We start from the raw sequence: 23,162 nt of genomic DNA on the forward strand, positions 1-23,162 counted from the left end.
ATTTTCAATATTGACAATTTACTCATCTAAACTCATTTGTAATTAATAGATGAGAGTCATGTATTATAATAAAGAACCAAAGACAGGTAAAGATTTGTACGCGTTGGCATATTGCCCCGATCAATGAGTTAACTGCTACTATGGTTGCATTGTCAATGACTTACGATTTCATATGAAGTCCCTCGAACTACATAAAAAAACCCAAAATTATTGGGTTGCGGTGCTAAGCATAGAAGGAGATGAAGAAATTGACTACTTTGGTGTCTTGGATGACATTCTAGAGCTTCATTATGAAGCCAACATAATTGTCCACATGTTCAAGTGTACCTGGTGGGATATTAGTAATAAAAAGAGTGGGACAAACACGGATGTCCTACTTTACCCAGTATCAATTTTAGCAAAACATGGTATCAAAATGACCTTTTTGTGCTAGCAATGCGGGTAGAACAAGTGTTTAACCTTAAGGATACCAAATTGAAGGGTGAATGGAATGTGGCACAAAAAATTCTTCATCGAAATTCGTATGATATTAAAGAAGTCATAGATGGGGAGAAGAGTGTCAGTAATGATGCTTTCCAAGAAGATCAGCCATCTGTTAGTACAACAACACAATCTGCTTTCAATGTTGCTGAGGAAGGAGCCAATCCTATACCATTGAATAGGGTTGGTGCCATGACAGAACACGTACGGACTATTAACATTATAATTGAACCTTTTGTACACGTTAACTTCATCGACGATGATGAAACTGATGGGGAAGATGAAACTGTGGTTGAGTACTGTATTGAAAAGGAAGACACTCTAGAAAGTGAGGATGATATCGATATTAAGGACGTATACGGGTTAAGCATGTTATGTTGTCACCATGTATCTGACATATGTAAATAACTAAAAATATATTTATTATACATCCATCTAATATCAAATCTTCTTATATTTACTTGTGTAATATTTGGCAGACATGGCACTAGGGGGTCGTCGTAACCTAGTTCAATCCAGGGTGTCGCCTATATTGTCACCCGAGGATGATCCAATGTCCTTAACACCATCACTGTCTCAGCCCTCGAGACCTCAGCCAGACCTTGATCCATTAGCTGGGGATCAAACCCAGGGTGAGTTGCCCACCATAATGAGCAGCGTTGGTAAGGTTTCGAGTAATTGATTTAGAATAAAACTATTGATGGTTGTACACGTGTATGATTAAAATATTGTTCTTTAACTCTTCTTTCAGCATCGACCTCAACGATAGAGAACACACTAAAAGCGATCGGGAGAGTGGTGCCAGGGTGCGCAAAGCAAACATGTTGTCACGATGTCTCGGGAGCGAGGGTGCCCCAGGTAGCGATCTGAAAATGTATGTTTTAATTTTTGAGAAAAAAATATGGTGTGATGGAGTCGCCACTAACCTTTAAATGTGATTAGAACACTTGATTACTACCCAATTAAGGGTAGAATCGGTCTGCATTACCAAAGTAGGGATCAGGAGTTCGATTACACGAGGGGAAGGTACGAGCACCCCCTGCATGCCCGTTCTTATGAACGATACCTAATTAATTATAAAATTATCCCAAAATAAATTCGAAAAGTCCTTTATGTTACTCCTTTTGAGAATTTACAAAATGCAAATGTACATGAATGAATCACACAAATATTTACATAATATATATATTCCCTCAGAACTGGGGTGCACAAAGCTTGAAAAGCTCATACCCTTTTGTTACAATGATGGGGATAAAAATCGAGAAAATATTTTATGAAAATAACTTCCAAAATTGCTTTGCTGTCTATAAAATTTTCCAAAACATCAAATAGTATTTTATAAATTTTCTGGGAGGTTTTTAAACTCATTCGAGATGAAAAGTTTACAAGACGATTTTCTGAGTCTCAAAAATATTTTTTGGATTTTTTGGATTTTTTTTAATTTTTTTTTTTTTACATTTAGCCCAAAATTTCAAATAGATAACATAGTAGAAAAATAAATAGAAAAATACTGGATAACTGGTTCAAATCGGTTCAGTGAATCCAATGATTCTTATAGGAGCAAACAGGGTTTAAATCTCGGGTTGATCCTAATGTTGAGCTTGAATTTCTGCATTCACAATTTCATATCTATTCTATCACATTTTAGAATGTAACTTAGGAGGGAGAAACCTATTAGTTTTACCTCTTGTCTTCCTCTCCTCCAGTCTTCTTTTCCTGTTGGTTAGTCCTCAGGGGGTCAGTCTATAGTGTCTTTCTAGGGATTGTTCATGAACTCTAAGTTGAGGCACTACGAAGTACTTTCTTTAGATGGGATGACCTGACCATAGTAGGAAACAAGATTGGTCGACCACTGGATTTCTTGATAGAATGAAACGTAGCCTTACCGTTCACTCACAAAGAGAAGCAAACTTAACAATGCAAGACTTCAATATCTTCCAAAATCTCCTCCTTTGTGCTTAGGATGAGAAGACAATTAATAAACTTAACTTGGAGCAAGCATGGAAAACAAGACATAGGGGAATAATTATGAACAAAACATAAGGTGAATAACAATGAGGGGAACAAAACATGGAATGAATAATAATGAGGGGAACATTGCATGCAGTGAATAATAATGAGGGGAATAGCATGGGGTGAATGACGACGAGGGGAACAATACGTGGGGTGAATAATAATGAGGGAAATATTGTATGAGGTCAATAGTAATGAGGGAAACAATGTGTGTGGTGAATAATAATGAGAGGACCAATGCATAGGGTAAATAATAATGAGGGGAATATAGCATGGGGTGAATAATAATGAGGGGAATATAACATGGGGTGAATGATAACGAGGGGAACAAAGCATGCTTGCACTTTACAAATTAGATAAATAATAGTAATAATAATAATAACAATAATAATAATAATAATAATAAAATAAATATATGTCAAGTACGGCTCAAATCCGTGTGGGGCCCATGAAGTCATGCGGAGCCCAATGGAGATTGTTGATTTGATAGGTCACACCCAGTTTTGATAATGACAAATACTCTTGATATTGATTATTGTACTGAGGCTTGCATGTAGGTTGACATTATGCATGTATTTGAACAGAAAGACGCATCATGATGGTGTGCGATGGTCAAGCAGAAGAATGAAGAAATCTATGTAGTATTTTGTAATTATTATTCATTTTCTTCATTCTGGGATATAATTTTATTATAGACTATACACCCATATGACTTATAATAATTTGCATCATGCATGATAGGTAGGTATGCTCAACATGACCTTAGTTGGACTTTAGGTACCTACACATAGTGCACTAAGTCCCCAACATCACTTTAATATATCACGGGAATTCACTGAAGCAAAATTAGACTTAATTAAAAATCTTGTGAGAGGTCGGGCGATCGAACCTGTGGCGTTCAAAACACCTCGGGCGACCGAACCATGGACAGGTCAACTTGTTGATTTTTATTTAGCCGACCGAACCATTTTTGAACATATCTTCCTCAGTCGATCGAACACCTGTTAGAGTAATTTTCACCAACTCGGGTGCCCGAACCTTTGCGTTCAAAATGGCCTCGAGCGACCAAACATGTGAGTTCGGTCAACTAAACTTCAGACCCGACACCCGAACTGTGGTCATAAATCTGTCCTTGCCTATAATACTTGTTCATTTGCAAAAATTAGGAAGGATTAGCAAGATTATTAAGGCCAAAATTCTCTCAAATTCAAAAATCATTTCATAACTCATACTACTCTCATACACTTATACACTCCATTTTCCTTGATCATTCGAGTGTTGTTAGTATATTTAGTGCGCTTGTACTTCATTCTAATTTGCTTATACTCCAATTTTTTGTATTGATTGCTTGATTTTTATTGAGAGTAAAGCATTAAGTTCTTCCATTGATTTTATTTGATAAATCTTGTGTAGGAAGACTTAGAGGCTTATGGTTCTTGCATTGTCATTGTAAGTTACCTTAACCTATATTTTTGTGTGCAAAAATGATTTTCAAGCTTGCATTCAAACACCCCTTGTGCTTAGTATATTGAGAACACCTTGTTAAGGTTGTTTGAATCATCTTGGTAGCATTTTTTTTGAAACCTTGATATGATATTGTGATATTCAAATATTGTGTTTCAAATCTTGCTTTGATATACACTCTAGGCCTTGATTGATTATTCTTACTTGATTGAGTGTTTAGCACACATATTTAAGCACTGAGCATATTTACATATCATTCGTGCTTGCATTGTTGCTTAAGCTATACTGGTGTACATATGTGCTTTTGAAGAAGTATATTTCCTTGTACGTAAAATTTTATACACATTTGTTGTATTCCAGGCGTGAGCCTGAAGAGGGAGGCTAGCCCTTCGGAATAGTCCTAGATTAGCTTAGACTCGATTAGGAAAGTTAGGTGCACCATCCTGGTAAGGTGTAGGATTAGATCAGCCCCGCTAATTGACCTGGTTGTAAATGGTGCTACTCTACCTGTTAAGTGAGCTTATAGTGTAATCCTTGTGCGGGTGTGCCAAGGAGGGGATGTAGGCAGTATTGGCCGAACCCTGATAACATATATGGTGTTGATTTTATTTTTCGCAATTTGTCTGCACCTGTATGTTTATGTTTATTATTTGAATATTTTTTTGGGATTGTGAATACGTAGATAGACCCTAGGTTTGTGAAATATTGCCTGTTGGATTAGCTAAACCTAGGAAGAATTTTTTAAATACCAATTCACCCCCCTCTTGGGATTGCACCAAAGCTAACAATTGGTATCAGAGCCTCGTAACTTAGACTTAAAAGTCATTTTGTAAAAGATCATGATGGCTCATGTTAGTGCATCCCCTTCATGTGAGGGAAAGTTGGTCACACACCCACCAGTATTTTGTGGTGAAAACTATGCTATATGGAAATTTAGAATGACTGTATATGTGAAAGCTTTAAATTGGAGATTTTGCAAAGTCATTGATCAAGGTGATAGTGTGCCTGTTAAATCCATTGATTGTGCTGATGTTCTAAATCTGAATGTGAATTGAATAATACTAATTGGAACTTAGTGCAAGTAAATTTTGATGCTATGAATACCTTACTACATGCTTTAGATTCTAATGTTTTATATGAGGTTATAGCATGTAGCAATGCTAAGGAGATCTGGGATGAACTTGAGAGGAGATATGGAGCATCCATGTAAAAAAAAGTGATCACTCCTTATGACTCAAGTCCTGTAGATCTTGAAGGAGGTAACCAATGCTTTGTTGCTTTAACTAATAATGAGGTAATCTTTGTTCCTTCTATTTTAGTAGATAAATATAGAAATGATTCATGTGTTGAATTAAATGATATATCTGATTCTGAATCATATGATAGTTCTAATGATGAAAGCATGCCAACTTATGAAGAATTGCAAATTGAGTATGTTAGAATTCATAAGTTACTTGTTAAATCTAACAAGAAATGTTATCAAGGTTCAGCCAATATTGCTTACGTCTTCGCCTCAAGCTAACAAGCAAGAGGATTCCACCAGTTGCTCACTTGCGGGTGGAGCGACACCGATTACAACACCTTACTGGCTGGTGCATTTAGTTCTCCTAATCGAGTCTAAACCAATCCGATGCTCTCCTAACCGAGTCTAAGCAATTCAGGACTATTCACAGGGCTAGTCTCCCTCTTCCGATCATATGTCGGGAAAACAATAAAATTTAAATAGAATATTTTCTGTACAATAACGAATGCTTCTGTAATGACCTGCTTATCTTAATATATAATAAAACATAATCAATAAAATAGTCAACCCGAACCCTTGGGTAGCGGGGACACTTGTCATACACAGCGGAACCAAGGCAGTAGTAAATGTAAATCACATTCATTAACCACAAATTACATAATTCCAGAGTCTACTGTATTCCCAAAGATACTATGTTTATATACAATCTCCAAAACATCAAAATAAACCTAGGATCTTACAACAAAAATCTCCTGATCCTAGATCAGAACTTACCCTTCTAGCAGGGAAGCTCAACTCACTCAGCGGCGGCCTTGACCCGCCGGTTTCTTTGGGTTTCCTAAAAATCATTTAATGTTCGGGAGTGAGACACTTCTCAGTAAGGGAAAATAAATTAAATACAACTGTGTGGCAACATGAATACTTAATGATAATATAGATATACAGTACAATCTTCATACCAGAAAACATTCATCATTTAATAACTGCAAAAACGTATACTTTCATATTTCTAATAAATTATACTAATCATAATTGTTTGGTATAGCTAATAATACTGAAAACATACTCAGGATGAAAAGCTAGCTAATGTCATGTATTATCCCCCATGACAGGTTGTGCAGCCTAAAGGCGAGACCCGATAATAGCTGGTCGAACACTACCGAGTCAAAAATGTCTATAAGTACGATGGGCCCGCCACACCCTGGTCCAAATTGCCAGGTAGACGTCTACAACTCTACATTGAAAGCCACATCGACTATCCATCTCCCACTCCCTCGTGGGGGTGGTTAGCACCAATCTGAACATAGATATTTGATCTACAAGCTACGGTACCGTGCTCTTGAACTGGACTAAACTAACATCCGGGTTCTGATAACATATAATACATGATAATATAACGTTTAACATAAATAGATTGATAGCATTTTCTTTAATTTCATAAATATGGCCTCGTGCCAAACATTTCATAAAGACGGCATCGCGCCAAACATTTCATAAATACGGCCTCACATCGAAATCATACGTAAAACACAGCCTCGCGCAGGCTATCAATCACGACCTTGCGCCAAATATCTCATACATATCATTCTGAATAGTAAATAAATTATCATATATTTTTGACATCATTATGTACTGTATTATTTCATATTCCTGAAAACATGATTTACTCGTAAAATTGCCATATCATAATACTTTTCATGAAAAATAATATTTATGCCACACATAGTTGAGTAAATTCGTACATTTAATTCTAAAATTTCATTTCCTATATAACAGCAGTATTTTCCCAATCTCAATAATATTCAAATATAATACAAGCTTCTCTGAAAATTAATTTACTGATAAATAATAATAATAATAATAATAAAAATACGCATGGAAAATAACTGCTTTAGTTTATTCCCTTACCTAATATTGGAAAGAAACCCCCTAAAATTTCGGTTCTGCACTCGCATGGTTCCTCATTCAACTTCCTGAAAACAATAACTCCCAGAACTAAATTTTAGTATTTTCACGTGAGTATCATTTCCTATAATTGCGAAAAGATCAAATTTGGCATAAAAAACCTTACCTCAACTCAGGAATGAATTTCAACTTGCTTTCACCAACGATTCGCTTCGGCAGATTTGGAGAGAACTTTCCTATGAGCGACGTGGTGGCCTCAGATCGTTGATCCAACTACTAATGAAGCCAAAATCAAAGAGAGAGGAGAGAGAAACCGTAAGGAGAGAAGAGAGAGAGAGAGAGAGAGAGAGAGAGAGAGAGAGAGATAGAGAGAGAGAGAGAGAGAGAGAGAGAGAGAGAGATTTTTGATTTTTTGCGTTAAAAATTCAAGTTTTGCTATTTATACGGTTGGATTCGTCGACGAGACACGTCACCTCGTCAACGAGTCCTGTAGGAAATTCGTCGACAAACCTGCACCCTCGTCGACGAATTTGAGACTTCCAAAAATCCTCTCTCGGTATTTTCTCGTCGACGAAACTTGTCTTCGTCGATGAGACCCTCTTGTACCCTCGTCAATGAATCCCCTGTGTTCGACGATGAGGAATTGATAAATTTCCTTGGTCATTGCATCCCAAAGTGCAACATCGTCAATGAACGCAAAGCGTTTGTCGACGAAGTCGGCTGCCTCCTACTATACTGTTTCTATTTCCCTCCCTCTTTATTATTTAAATACCATTATTTTTCGAGTCATTACAGCTTCTCTACAAAGTAGATGATGCACAATATGAAGTTCAAATACACACACATGATATGAAACATAAGCTAAAGTGAGTATGTGTGATTTTCTCTCAAAAAAATGAATAAAAATCAAAAAATATTTTAGGAGGATTTTCTCTCTAATCTTAATGTTAAAAATGAGTAGTGGAGGGGGTATATATAGACTCAGGAAGATTTTTTACCAATAGGGACATATTAGTGATTTTAGAGATTGTTTAATGAAAAATTAACCCTAATTACCGCAATAAAATTATGGCAACCCGATAGTTTCAGTCGACCGAGCTACAGGTTCGGTCGCCCGAACACTCACATACAGAAAAGCTACTTTTAAAGTTCGAGTGGCTAGGGTTAAGTTCGAGTGGCTGATGTAATGCCCTGAACCCTTAAACCCGGGTCCGGTTAGTTATGCCTAATAATAATCTGATAAATCATAAATCATTACATACATTCACAGCAGAAAACATAACCATAATCTCCATAAACATAGTTCTACAATACCAACATTCCATAATACTAGAGTTTGCTATGTCTTAACTAGAAATTCATAAAATTTATCCATCACCTGCATTTTCCATAGATACATACATCTCCAAAACATTCTAGTATGTCCACAAACATTCCTTTCATAATTGAGTTAAAACATAACAATATAAAACATAAAACATAAATATTTACATCTCCAAAATAGTATCAATATATGCCCTGTTTCTTATATAGTCCTCAAAAATGCTAAAAATACCCTCGAGCTCCTAAGCCCAACCTCGTGGATGTCCTGAAAAAAGAAACATTCATATTCAGGTAAGACACATCTCAGTAAGGGAAGAAACATACATATTAAATAGCGTGTGACCAACATGAGGTATATAGATATCATTTTAATACTTTAGAAAATCATTACATAACATTGAAATCGTTTTCTGAACCTAAACTATCACATGCAAAATTTTACCCACGATATTACTCAAGAATAAGGGTGATTACTCGCTCATACAAGTAGCACCCCTCTACTCCTATACTTAGGTAACCCTAAGGTCACAACTAAAGCATACCAGGGCACTTCCCTTACTCAGTAAGCCCTCAAGTGTTAGATTAATCTTGTACTCACATATTCAAAAATAGTTTATCAGCAAAGGCCCTAAGGATAGGGAAATATACCTGTCCACACAAATAGGTTCCCTCTACCCTAGTATGTTATGCAGCTACTGCCACATCTGAAACTACTAGTGCACTCGCCTTCCTCTGCAAGCCCTCAGGCGAAGAGTTTGCCTTACCCAATCGTAACATGTTCTACATATATATATACTTATAATATCGTAATACATCATTCTTTTCTGTCATTATACATTCATTCACAATTATTCATGTTCATAACTTAACCTTACATTTCATTTCACTTTAAGTGACTCTTTCCCATTCGTATCGTTTACGTTTCACATTTCATTTCATTGCATTTTCATTCCATTGTCATTTCATTGCATAACATTTCATTTTATTACTTCGTAGTACAACTGGTCTTTAGCCATCATCAGTTAGTTTCCACATAGAAATGCATTAGAATCTACTACAGTTAGTCCACGTAGAAATGCGCTAGAATCTGCTAACATGGCTGTCTTTCAGCTGTCTTACATTTACATGGTTGCATTTAACATACACAAACAACATTGTCCATATCATATTTTATTCATAACACTTTACTTGCTTAGCTTGCATCTCATACATTTAACATATATTTGCACCGAATCTCATGCCACACAATTTAATAGTAAAATTCATATACATTCCTTAAAAATAAGCCAACCAACATTTAACATTTATATACTGAAAATACATTTCATTCCTTACTTACTTCCTTAGAAAATTCCTTTTCACTTTCATTTGTTTACCTTCACATATACATAACTATATAAACAATCATAGGCTTAGAAAACATAAATTTCATGGTTGACATTTTCAACCCACATATAAACATTTATACATAAATAACACATAATTCATTTTAATTTATGAAAAACTTGATTTAATATATAAATTTCCCCCTTACCTGACTTTCAACTACAGTTATAGGATCCCCGAATTGATACCCACACGACGTTCACTTGGACCCTGAATCCAAAAATCCTAACTTAATTAAAATAAATTCCAATTAACTTAAATCTTAAGAAAAATACTTATTTACTACTTCCTATGTTCCAAATAACAATATTCCTTAAGAAAATTCCAAAATAACTAACTTACCCTGATTTTGCAATGTTTCTGAAACCTCACAACCTAATGATCAGCTCCTACATCCTCAAAGAGAATGATCTAACAAACCTTGTGGTGGTTTCGGATAGTCAAACCGGGTCAAATTCGGCCCAAAATCGAAGAGAGAAGGTTAGGAGGTCGTTTTCTAGAGAGAGAGAGAGAGAGAGAGAGAGATGTTGACTCTACAAGTCCAATCTTGTTTTGATAATGAAAAATTACTTGATATTTGATCTATGTATTGAGTTTGTGAACAAGACTTACACTAAGCATGCACGGAAAGATAACGAGTCATGGAAGCCATAAAGTAAAGCTGATACATTTTAGAAAGCACCATGGAACTCAAAGAGTACAAGAATCAAGATGCCAATGACAAAGTTCAAGAATATTATAGAAATGGGTATTTAGAACTCATGTACTTACATTTTCGTATGATTTAATTTGAGGCTCAATATAACTTAGAATGATTTTAGGATTCATGCATTTCATGTACATCATTAGGAAACTCTCATGGACTTAGAAATGTTCTTAAAATCATGAAAAATATGTTTTATAAAAGACTCAAGAAAAGGAGCAAAACAAAATTTTAAATTAGAAAAGAAAATTTGAGAAAAAGGGGACTTCGGTAGCCTGAACTCAACCTCAGGTGCTTGAAGAATTTCTTCGGTAACCTGAAAATTAAGTTCGGTAGGCTGAAGAATTAAATAGGAAAGACAAAACCTGGCAGAGGTACTTTGGTCGCCTGACCCTAGAACCTCAGGTGCCTGAAGTTGTCACTTTAGGAGCCTGAACCCCACTTCGGTTGCCTGAACCTGCGGGAAACTTAAAATTTAGATTTTTATTAAAAAGACTCGCGAGCTATTTTATTGATCCAACTGCTGAGATCAATCCTAAGGGTAATATACTATATATTTTGAATATCTAAACCCTAGAGAAGAGGTTAGACACACAAGAAAGAGATGAACACACCTTGTTGCAAGAACGTTGAAAATCTACCCCTAGTACTATACGATTGCCTACACTTCAATCTCTATTCTTCAAGTTTGGGCAAATCAACTCAGATTCTCAAAGGGTACTTGTTTACTCTACTGTACTTCAATCTAGTATTGAGGTTTGATTTTTCAAGTTATTAGTCTTACGAACTTTTCATCTCATCTCATTGCTTGTTTTTTACTAGCATTAGAAAAGTTTTGATCTTGAGTGTGCTCATTCGTATAAAAATTAATTTTTGAAGAGATCATTACTTGAGAAAGGTTATTTAACTTGGTTGATTGAATTTTGATTCAAAAGCATATAAATATACGTATATTTTTCAAAGAGCTTATTATTGAAAAACCTAGTTTGATTAAAAAGGTGATCTTGAAAGTATCTATACATATACATAGCTATTTTAAACAAGATCATTATTTGATTTAAGTGTGTGTTTTCTAAAAGATTTATATTTTAGATATATTAAAGCTTGATTAAATATCCTTGGTACTTATAACCATACAATTAATTGAAGGATATTTTCTGAAAATTAATATATTCAAATTGTCATTGAATACATCAACTAAAACTTTGTGATTTTGATTGAGTTTGCATTCAAGAAATTTTTTTTTTTGTTAACTAGCTCACATCAAACATACTTGTGCATCTTTACAAAGTGAATCAAGAACCCTAATTGACTCCAAGGCATTTCAAATATCTCTTTACTTGGAAGTTGTGGTTAAATAGGGATTTGTGTGTTGAAGCATATCGTACATAAAATGATGTATCATTTTTTATACATTCATGAGATTCAAGTTATATCATATGTTAATGTGTTACGAAATTGAATTGTACTCACAAGCTTTTGTTAGAAGCATTGTTTTGAGTGTTGTTTTCTAGATTCTATTGTATACACGGTTCAGTGTGTGAACCGGTGTGTGAGGAGAGAGCTGTATCTCTTGCAAGCAGCGGAGTAGGAGAAAGTTGTGCCTCTTGTAAGCAGTGGATTGTAAGGGAAGCTCCGTCCCACTTTAAGGAGCAGCGTTTTAGTGAATCCTTGAGTGGTTGCTCAAGGCGAAAACGTAGGCCAAGTCGGCTGAACCTTGTAAAATTGCGTTTGTCCTCTCTCTTCCCTTCACTCTTTATTTTCAGCATTGCATTTAAATTGTGTATATTGCATACATAGATTGAATAGCCGTACACATATATAATTGAGTAACAAGAAGTTGTTGGTAAATTTATAAGAAGAGCTTAAGAGGTAACTAAGTGCCTTAGAATTTTTTAAATACCCAATTCACCCCCCTCTAAGGATTACACTTAATTCAACAAAAGAGAATTTGCCGAGTTTTCACACTGAAAAATGAAAGAATTTTAATTTATAGGCAGGGCTTTGTCGACAAGACACGTCGATTCATCGACGAGGCGCTATAGAAACTTTGTCGACGAGAAGATACCTTCATCGACGAAATTCAAGGTTTCCAAAATTCTCTCTCGAAATTTCTTTGTCGACGAGAAACTGACTTCATTGACCAGCTTAGAAGGACACTCGTCGACGAATACAGGACATTTGTCGATGAGGCTTGCTGTTCCTTCTAATTTCTTTCCTTTTTCCATCATTATCCATTAATCCATTTCATTTATGATATTTTCTAATTATTTAAATTCCTGGGTCATTACAGCTGAGGTCAAGGCGATTTTGAAAATGTCCAAGGTTTGGTCGCTTGAACCTAAGTTCGGTCTGCCGAACCTCTCAGTTCGGTTGCCCGAGGTCAAAATGACCATGAAGTTTGGGCGCCTGAGGACGTTGGAAAAAGTCAGGATTTGAGTTCGGTCGACCGAGGACACTTAGTTCAATTCGGTTTGGTCGCTCGAAAACAGGTCGACAATGTTGACTTTTCAACGTTCGATCGACTGAGGCATTTTCAACGCGCAAGTTCGGTCGCCTGAAACCCTTACACTTTTAAGATTAGGTCCATTATACAAAATAAACACTAAGTCTTCTTCTTCTTTGCTCTTCTGAAACTTCATAAAATATGCCAGGAGTATGTGCACTTTGCGTCCTTTCTAGCTTCCATTTCCTTACCTTATGTGTGTGTTTGAATTAAAGACCTGTTCAAGTACTGAGTGCACACATAAGTAACTTGCGGTTTGTAATTATCAAAATTAGGGATTGGACTGAAAAAGTCAACAATCTCTCCCTTTTGATGATGACAAACGCATTAGAGTAAAATGGGGTTTACCCTAAAAAGGCTCCCCCAAGAATATGAATAATTTAATATAAATACAATACAGTACAAGCATATCAATAAAGAAGACATTACAAAGGATTATGCATTTAGTTTCAGCATTGAAGCACAGTCACACATGCATTTTGTTCAACAAAAAGATTTAACATTTTACTCATAGAAAATCTCCCCCTTTTGGCATCAGCAAAAGGGTTAGGCTAAGTTAAAGAAAAATTTGGTCATTTAAAAAAAAAAAAAAAACTTAGCAAAGAGAACTCTCCTTTAAAAATTAGTTACCCCCCTTTTTAACGTTTAAGTGCACGAAAAAATTCTCCCCCTTTATCATATAGTGTATGGGCATATAAATTTTGATCAACAAAGATATAGCATTTAAACACATAAGCATGAAAATAAGATATGTCACATGTGAAATCATTTCTTGCCAAATAATAAAAAATATATGTAAATAATTATATATGTATATATATATATATATATATATATATATATATATCTCCCTTTGATGTTTGCAAAAAGTACTGGGGGTTGCTTGCGAAAAAAAAAAATTTAATTTAAAGCAAGCAAGCATCAATATTTTGGTTTCACATTTAGACACATTCCTAATATAACCAAAATAAACAACCATATGGATCTAAAATATATCAGAAGATTAAAACAGGATCATATGACAAAGTAAATGATTGTGGCAAAGCAACATGTTTCAAATTTTGGTTTTCAATCAAATCAATACATTTTAAAGCATATGCCACAAAAAAAAAAAAAAAAAAAATTTCAAAACGCAAATCTAAGCAAAAGGAATATTGGGAAGCGTGCTATGATAGAAATTTTAATTTTGTATGCTCCCCCTATCGTTTAGAATCCTAGCTTAGATGTTTAAAGTGCTCAAGTTATTAAATTTATGCCAAGCAGTATGAGCATTTTTCAAAACACACAACTATACTGAGTATGGATTTGATGCTGTCTTTATCATCTGCCTAGTATAGTCTCCCTATAACTATAGATGCATCCGAAAATGTATATTAAGACATGCTATAGAGTTCATGACCCAAAAACATTCCATATCAAATCATAAACTTTAAGTGCATAATATAATGTTCGGGGATTTTAGAATAGCCTCAATATTCAAAAGGCGAAGTGATGCATGTGAGTCTTTTATGCTCTTTTCCTATAGGGATGAAGCTGAGCTCCTCTAAATATTTAATGATTATGTTAGGATGAAATTTAATTTTTATTTAGTTTTCACACATCCTTTCAAAAATGTTTTATCATTTATTTTAACATAATCATCTTTGGACATGGTTTTACTTGGGAAAATTTTAATGAAATTTCGGCAGCATGCCGTCTGTAAATCAGACATTTTTCCATAAAACTTGTACCTGATAGATGGTTGTTCTCAAAAAAATATATTCACATAAATCATGCAACAACCTAAATTCCACTACTAGCAATGCAATTCAAATCCATTGGATCCGCCATGCAGGAGACTTTCAATACAAGCATGCAATCCAGTAGTAATCAACAAATGATATATAAGATAAACTATCCATTAGAAAATATAATCATTTAATGCGTAATGAATAGTAGGAATTCAGTGCTTTTTTTATGAAGGCATATGGGCATATAAGATAAAATCATGAGAGCTTTTTATATAAATAGTAATGCTCCCCTTGAGTTATGCACTTAATCATTTTATGTCTTATTCATCTCTAAATATTTTAGCCAAAGTTCTTAAAATTTTCAATGGTTTAATCTTTGCAATGATTGCATTAGGCTTATCGGACCAAAAAGTCACAATGAATATTCATTAAAGTGATAAGCCAATGTCTGCCTCTTTATGATTTTCAATGCGTGAGAGGCACAAGATGGAATGACTTTTGACTTAAACTACGTGTGCATAGGTCTACTTGAATGAGACCCGCTGCAACTAACTTAGCCATTCAACTCATCACGAAGGGTATGAAGCTCTAATGGATTTGATTTAATGCTCGAGAGCTTATGAAGAGAAAAGAATAAATACTCTTAAAGATTAAAGTTTTATTATGTTCAAAAGAGTATTTAGAATGTGTGAACATGATTCAAAATATTTTCATGGAAGCAAATATGTCCAGACAGATTAAGCAAAAAAAAAAAAAACATTATGAGTATATGAACGTTCTTGAACGATGCTTTTTGGTGATTGAACCATATCCTTTAAATATGGTCATGATTTGGAGCAAGGATGCAAGTAGTTTAATAGGTGAAACCTTACTGAATATGATCATGGTTTGGTAAGGATTTCCTAAGAGGGAGATAGGTGAATCAAGATTAGACAATTTAATATTAAACTCAAAGGATATAATTTGATTTAACAATAAAATATGAATCCCCTAGTGGATGCCTATAATTTTAATTGTGAGAGGTATGTCTTATTATTAGCACAAGATAGATATGGAATTTATTATCATTAGTGCTTATACTTAGTGTGATGACTAAGCTTTGGTTTAGGCTTTTAAGACTAACTAGTTAGTTTAGGATTAGATGATATATAGTGTAAGATGGATCCCCTAAACTACAGACTAGTGAGATGGACAACATTGCTTAACTTAAGATGTTTTATCTTTAAGTATGAGTTAAGCATTTGAAATCAATTACCTGGCAAAGATGCCATGTCCAATTGGAAGTGGATGCAGATACTAGGAACTAAGGGAAGATTAAAATATTTATATAATTTTCTATTGGAATTTGATCTTCTGTAGGTCCCATGGAGTTCCTTCATGATTATCCATTTCAGTTTCTTATCTAAGCCTCTGGCGCTTCTGAATGGATAAATGAACTGAATATGTCACATCATTTTACAAGATAAGAAAGTTTTATGTATACTTGAAAGATTATGCTTACAAATCTTATTTTTACTCGATGAGGCATTTTTATGACTATGGGTTTGATAGACAGAACATGAACCCTTTTTGAAAATATTTTTCATTTTAACTGCAAAGGGTTTGTTATGATTATTCTTTTGATTTTTAGTTTTGACTATACCTATAGAATAATTATTTATCTCTTTCTCTAAGCAGATGATTTTCAAAATCTTTTTAATCTTTTTCTTTCCAAAAATAGCCTGATAATCTTTTAATTCGTCTAATTGCTTTACTATCCTTTTATTCTCACTTTTCAGAAATGATTTATGCTTAGATAACTTAACTATAAATTTATTCATTTTCAATATGGCATTTTCTAGTTTTTCATACGATAACATGCTTTCATTATTCAATTCAGCACATGATTCAACAAAAGAATTAACACAATAATTTTCCCATGAATCATTGCATGCAACAACAATAGTATTTTCACAAAGTTCGACAGGTGATTCACCGCATGATATTTTGCAAGAATCAACATAAGAATCATCAACTGCATGACAAACTGAAACAAGAGGTGTATTATATATCTCATTGTTGATTACTAGCTCATGATTCGCCACTACCTGATTATTTAAACTTGGTGCTTCTGGAGTGGCGATCTCCCTCTCCTGGGTCTCTCTATATCTCCTTTCCAGCTCAACCCAGATCTCCCTTATAATTTTACATGCCATAATCTCAAACAAAATATTAGAATCTAAAGCACAATACAATAAATCCATGGCATGTGAATTTGTATGCATCAAAGTAATATCATTTTCAATTATAGGCATACAAATTCCTTTATCAATCACCTGCTAGGCCCTCCAATTCTTAAATTTTATAAAAATGCTAATTATACATTTCCAAACCATAAAATCTACACCATAAAACCGTGGAGGATTTGAAAGGGATCGTACCACACCGAATGGGGACACACCAATGTGAGTCATCTCGATCTTTAGTAAAAACATTTAAGTCAATGCCACGAGACTTTGATACTAATTGTTGGAATTGGTGTATTCCCAAGAGGGGGTGAATTGGGTATTTAAAATTTTTTTTCTAGGTTTATCCAAATCAGTAGCATTATGCAACCTAAGGTCTGTTTATGCAATCCCAATCACACTGGTAAATAACTGAACAAATATTCAAACAATTAAGGCTGACTCAGTATTTCTCAATCGTTCATAATATTAAAAACATAAACATTCAAGTGCAGGAAATAAATTGCGCAAATTAAAATCAGGCACAAGAAATATTATCGGGATTCAGCCAATACTGCCTACGTCCCCGCCTCAAGCTAACAAGTAAGAGGATTCCACTAGTTGCTCACTTGCGGGTGGAGCGACACCAAATACAACACCTTACAGGCTGGTGCACCTAGTTCTCCTAACCGGGTCTAAATCAATTCGGTGCTCTCCTAACCGAGTCTGAGCAATTCGGGACTATTCACAGGGCTAGTCTCCCTCTTCCAATCATATGTTGGGAATACAACAAAATTCAAATAGAATATTTTCTGTACAATAACGAATGCTTCTCTACAAAGTAGATGATGTATAATATGAAGTTCAAATACACTCACACATAATATGAAATATAAGCTTAAGTGAGTATGTGTGATTTTCTCTCAAAAATATTTTTATGTAAAAATGTGAGAGAAAATAATAATGATGATCTTTGACCTAAATACAAGATATTCAATAGGTGTTTTTCAAAGATCTAAAACCAAAATAATATGTCCTAAAATATTTTGTAAAGAGAAGTGTATGACATATTTGGGAATGTGCTTACAAAAATATTTAAGCAATAAACTCAGTGTAAGCCTTTGAATCTTGCAATGATACATCAAACACTCACAAGCTAAAAGGAGTTTTCCCAAACAAATATTTATCAAGGAAAATAATATAGGAAATGCTTTAAAGAGATACTCTCAAAATGATTTTCAAAAGATGAAGTGTGTATGAGAATGATTGCTTAAAAATATGCACAAAAAATATATGCTCTCCAAAAGAGATTTTTCAAATAAAAATGTGTGGGAGAGTATAAAAAATGAATAAGAATCAAAAAAATATTTTTGGAGGATTTTCTCTCTAATCTTAATGTTAAAAATGAGTAATGGAGGGGGTGTATATAGACTCAGGAAGATTTTTGACCGTTAGTGTAACAACTTAGGATTCTTACACAGGGCCTTGTTGACGAACACAAGGAATTCGTCGACGAGCGCATAAGGGGACCTCGTTGACGAAGACAAGTTTCGTCGACGAGAAGATACTGTGAGAGGGTTTTAAGCAGACTAAAACTCGTCGACGAGGGTGTAGGTTCGTTGACAAAATTATTGAAGGACTCGTCGACAAGGTGACGTGTCTCGTCGATGAATTCAGTCCTATAAATAGCTGAAACTCAGATTTTTAATCAGATTTTCAGCTCAAAACCCTTCTCTCTCCCTCTCTCCTATGACCCTCTCCCCTTCTCTCTTTGATCTTGGCCCCATTTCTTGTCGGATTGAAGATCCAAGGCCACCATAACGCTTCTTATGAAGTTCTCTACAAGTCTGCCAGAGCAGATCGTGGGGAAAGTTGATTTGAAATTCATCCTAAATCCAGGGTAAGATATTTTATTTAGATTATGCCTCCTTGTAGTTATGAGAAATGTTGTAGGTAAGAAAATACTGATGTTTTGTTCTGGGAGATATTTATTTCAGGATGTTGAGCTAGAAACCCTGCGGGTATAGGACCAGAATTTAGTAGGGGCTTTTCAGAGTTAAGGTAAGGGAAATATGCTATGCTAGGCACTGTTATAATGTTAACAGAGATTTTACATAAATGTATATACCAACTTATTACCTAGTTTTACAGAATATGAGTTTTAAATGTTTGTGTGGCCTGAGTAGATATTTATGTGATGAAGAACTTATATAGTTTTCACAGTATAACATACTATACTGAGTACACAGATATAGACAGTATATAAAGTTGATATAATTTTTTCAGTATATGGAGTTATACAGAATATACAGATATAACCATATATTCACAGAGATTATACAGAAAGATATATATATATATATATATATATGCATATACATGTATACAGTTTTACTCAGAGCAGTATATTTATTACAGCTTTATACAGAATAATATATATAGTGTTTATAGTATGCCATGTTTCCTATTACCATAACATACAGAGTATACAGACAAAGTATATAAATAGAGAATACAGACAGATATACAAAGATAGCATCAAGATGCTATAGCTACAGTATACAGAGATTACAGTATTTACAATATAGAAAGATAGCGTTATAGTAATTTTGAAAACATGATGAAAACAGTAAAAAAGTATATATGTATATATATAGTATCAGATTCCTGAGGAAAGATTAGAGACAGATACAAATAAAGAATACAGAGCACGGTACCATTGCTAGATAAAGATAGAGTGCAACCACATATCTCAGACAATGTGTGGGTACCGTCGACCATGTTCGGAGAGTATGCAGCTCCCCAGTTCGCTGGGTGGAGGGGTCTGGTTTGACGAGGTAGTAGCCAGTCCCGAGCCTAGGAGTGGATGCAGTTTGGCTGGGCTGAGGTAGTGTAGAGTTTATTGACTTATCTAGAGGGTTGACCAGATGAAGTCCCGCCTACGGGCCGCATAACCCTGTCATGAGGGGTCAAATCATGACATACAGAGTCCTACGTGAAATTAGGAATAGCTTCCTAAAAGGGGGGGGGTGAATTGGATCCTTTTTTATTTTAATAATTTTTGAGCTTTTTCTTATGATACCAAGAAAAACACAATTAATAACTGATAATCACACTTGAAAATACTGAAATTTAAATTCACAATCCAATCAATGAAACCAAAACAATTCAACCACTTAACCAAGAATATTAGTACTTTTGTCAATTTCCTTGTGATTGTTTACCACCTTCTTTGAGTAACCTCTTCGTATGCACTTTTCTTGATCAAGATTTCTGCATATTAACCAACATACTCCCTTTTGGGTTTCCGCAAACGGTTAATCAAAACGTACTTTCTAAATATAAAGAGTCTTTGTTTATGTCTAACTTTTAAAACCTGCAACCTACACTTTGAATCATACAACAACAGCAAGTACAAAAAATAGAAAGTAAAGAAGAGAGAAAGACACAAGGCTTTTACGAGGTTCGACTTCAACACAACCTACGTCCTCGCCCTTGGCAAAACACCGAAGGGTTCCACTATAGCAGTTCTGTTACCGGGTGGAACAACGCCTGTTTACAATCACTTCTTGGCCAAGGCTAGAGCCTGCCTTCTCCAAACAATATACCCTTGTTTGGTCAACGATCCAATAGCCCTGAATCGTCTATGAATAAGAACCAAGAAAAAGAAGATTTTGGGTACAAGAAAACACTCTCACAGAAGAGTAGGTTAGTACAACATTCAGTACAATAATACTTCAAAGTAATTCAAATATAAAAGAATTTGAAGCTCAGTACTCAATATAGATCACCAAATATCTTCCAAAATTTGAAAGATTATGACTTTGAAAGCTTTATTTCGGAGTTTGAATCAGTAACAATTCAGTAGTTGAACATAAGAGAGTTTGAGAGTCTTTGAGAACTTTGATTGCTTGAAAAATTTCTTGGTGTCTCAAACCTTTGAAGTTTGGGGCTATTTATAGATGTTTAAAAGTAATTCCTTACCCCAAAGTTTCCTTGAAGTAGTTTCCAAGTTTTTCAAAATAATAGTGTCCAAAAACTTCATTTAAAAAATCTTCCCGTTGAGAGTTTTTAAGCCAACGTTCGAGTAGCAGTCGCCTGCAACGACTTGGCAGTCGCATATCATAGAACAAATTCACAACACAGAACACTGGCAGTCACCTACCAAAACCAAGGTAATAGCCTGACATGACCACCCAGGCGTCTGACATGTTCAGGTAGTCACCTGTCATGCTACTGTCTCTTTGAAAAATCTTTCACTTAATTTGGTAGTCGCCTGCCGCAATAGGATAGTAGCCTGACCCTTCTATTTTTCAAAAACTTTTATGCTCCAAAACCCTTTCTTTTCATTGATTATAAAAGTTTTCTTTAGAGTTTTCTCAAAAATATATTTATTTGAGTTTCAATCTTTTCTTTGAGCTTTCACCAAGTTATCTTTAATCCTCATGCTCTTCAAAATCTCTTTTTAATCCATAAGCTGTATCATGCTCTTCAATATCTCTTTTTAATCCATAAGCTTTATCATCCTCTTAAGCTTTGTTACTTCCTTTAAGCTTTGTCTTTTTCCTGAAAAACTTTCACTTGAACCACATTAAACATATCGTGATTTGTTATCATCAAAATTAGAATTGTAAACCTTATTAGACCAACAATCTCCTTCTTTTTGATGATGACAAATCAAGAGCAAAAATAATAAGAATTAATACTCATGGCTCCCCCTTTCAACAAGCATGATACATTTTCATAGGTATATACGCAATATGATCCATGCAAGATAATCCATAAATGATCCATTCATACATATTCATAGTTTTACAAACCACATACAAGATATGATCCATACAAGTTTTACAAACCAAGGCATCACACACATTTTTGCACTCCCTTCTCTCAAACATCTCCCCCTTTGGACATCAATCAAAAAGAAGAAGAGATAATACAAAAATAGAGAAGTGCTGCAATACATAGTACTTATAGAGAAATACTATCTAGTAAAACATCAAAACTTGAAAAACAAACTACATAGATGAAACACATCAATCGGAGGCTTCCATATACCTACTCTTCTTCTTCTTCATCATCACTAGATTCATCATCACTTGATGGAGCAGAACTGATATCCATTGGAGATTTACCTTTAGAGGAGCTAGCCAAATGTTGTTCAATCTTATCAACTCGCTGAACAAGGCTTGAACAATGAGTTTCTACATTAGAAACCTTCTCCCTTAGAGTACCAAGTCCAGATTTCATTCCATCACTGAAGGTCATATAGTGATTAAAAAATGGAATGAACCAAGAAAGAGTTTCAGGGTCAAGTTGAACTGAAGATGCTGGTATGGAAGACTGAGGTGGTGGAGCAGATGATACATGACGATGTCTTATATCCCATACGTTTAAGAATAGTATCAGAAAAGATATGGTAATGGGTTTTGCTAGTGAAGTTAAATGATGGTATAAGAACATTGAAATGAGCAAAGACCATATTTAACATTCCAGCATAAGGTAGAACAACACGAGGAACATCAAGTTTCATAATAATCCATTTGATAAGTTAGCTTGGAAGATCCAACCTTATCCCTTTAAGAATACACCACATTACAAAACAATCCAAGAATGAAATATGATCATGAGAACCAGAATGTGGTAGAATATTATATGTAATGAGTTTGTGTAGAATTAAAGCTTGTAGATTGAGCTGTTTGTAAAGAGGTGGATGCCCAAAATTAGCAAGTGTATCAGTCATAACTACAAGCAAAAATTCCTCTGGAGTGAATCCCTAAGACATAATCCATTGTTTTTCAACAATGTGAACCTCAAAATCTCCTAACTTGACTCGAAGAATTTTTCCCAAAGATAAGGGAGTAAGATGAATATTTTGCCCAAGAAGATTTGTTTTGATCCCGTTTTCATATCTTTCCATATTTGCATAGAAAATCTGAACCACGTTGGGATAGTATCCTTTAGCTTGATATGATATAAACTGATCCCTTCCAATCTCCTTAAAAAGTTCCATAATTTCAGGAAAATCCATATTGAAGAATGTGACATTAAGAACTTTACCTAAAATGGGTTTGGCTGAAGCAATTTGGTTTTGATAAAGTTGCTTAGCATGTGGGGTTTCTAACCATTTCTCCACTTCATCATTATTTATCCTTGTCGAAGATGAAGATCCTTTGATACCAACTGATTTTAACCGTGGCATGTT

The sequence above is a fragment of the Malania oleifera genome, chromosome 8, assembly GCF_029873635.1.
Source record: "Malania oleifera isolate guangnan ecotype guangnan chromosome 8, ASM2987363v1, whole genome shotgun sequence".
NCBI lineage: Eukaryota > Viridiplantae > Streptophyta > Magnoliopsida > Santalales > Ximeniaceae > Malania > Malania oleifera.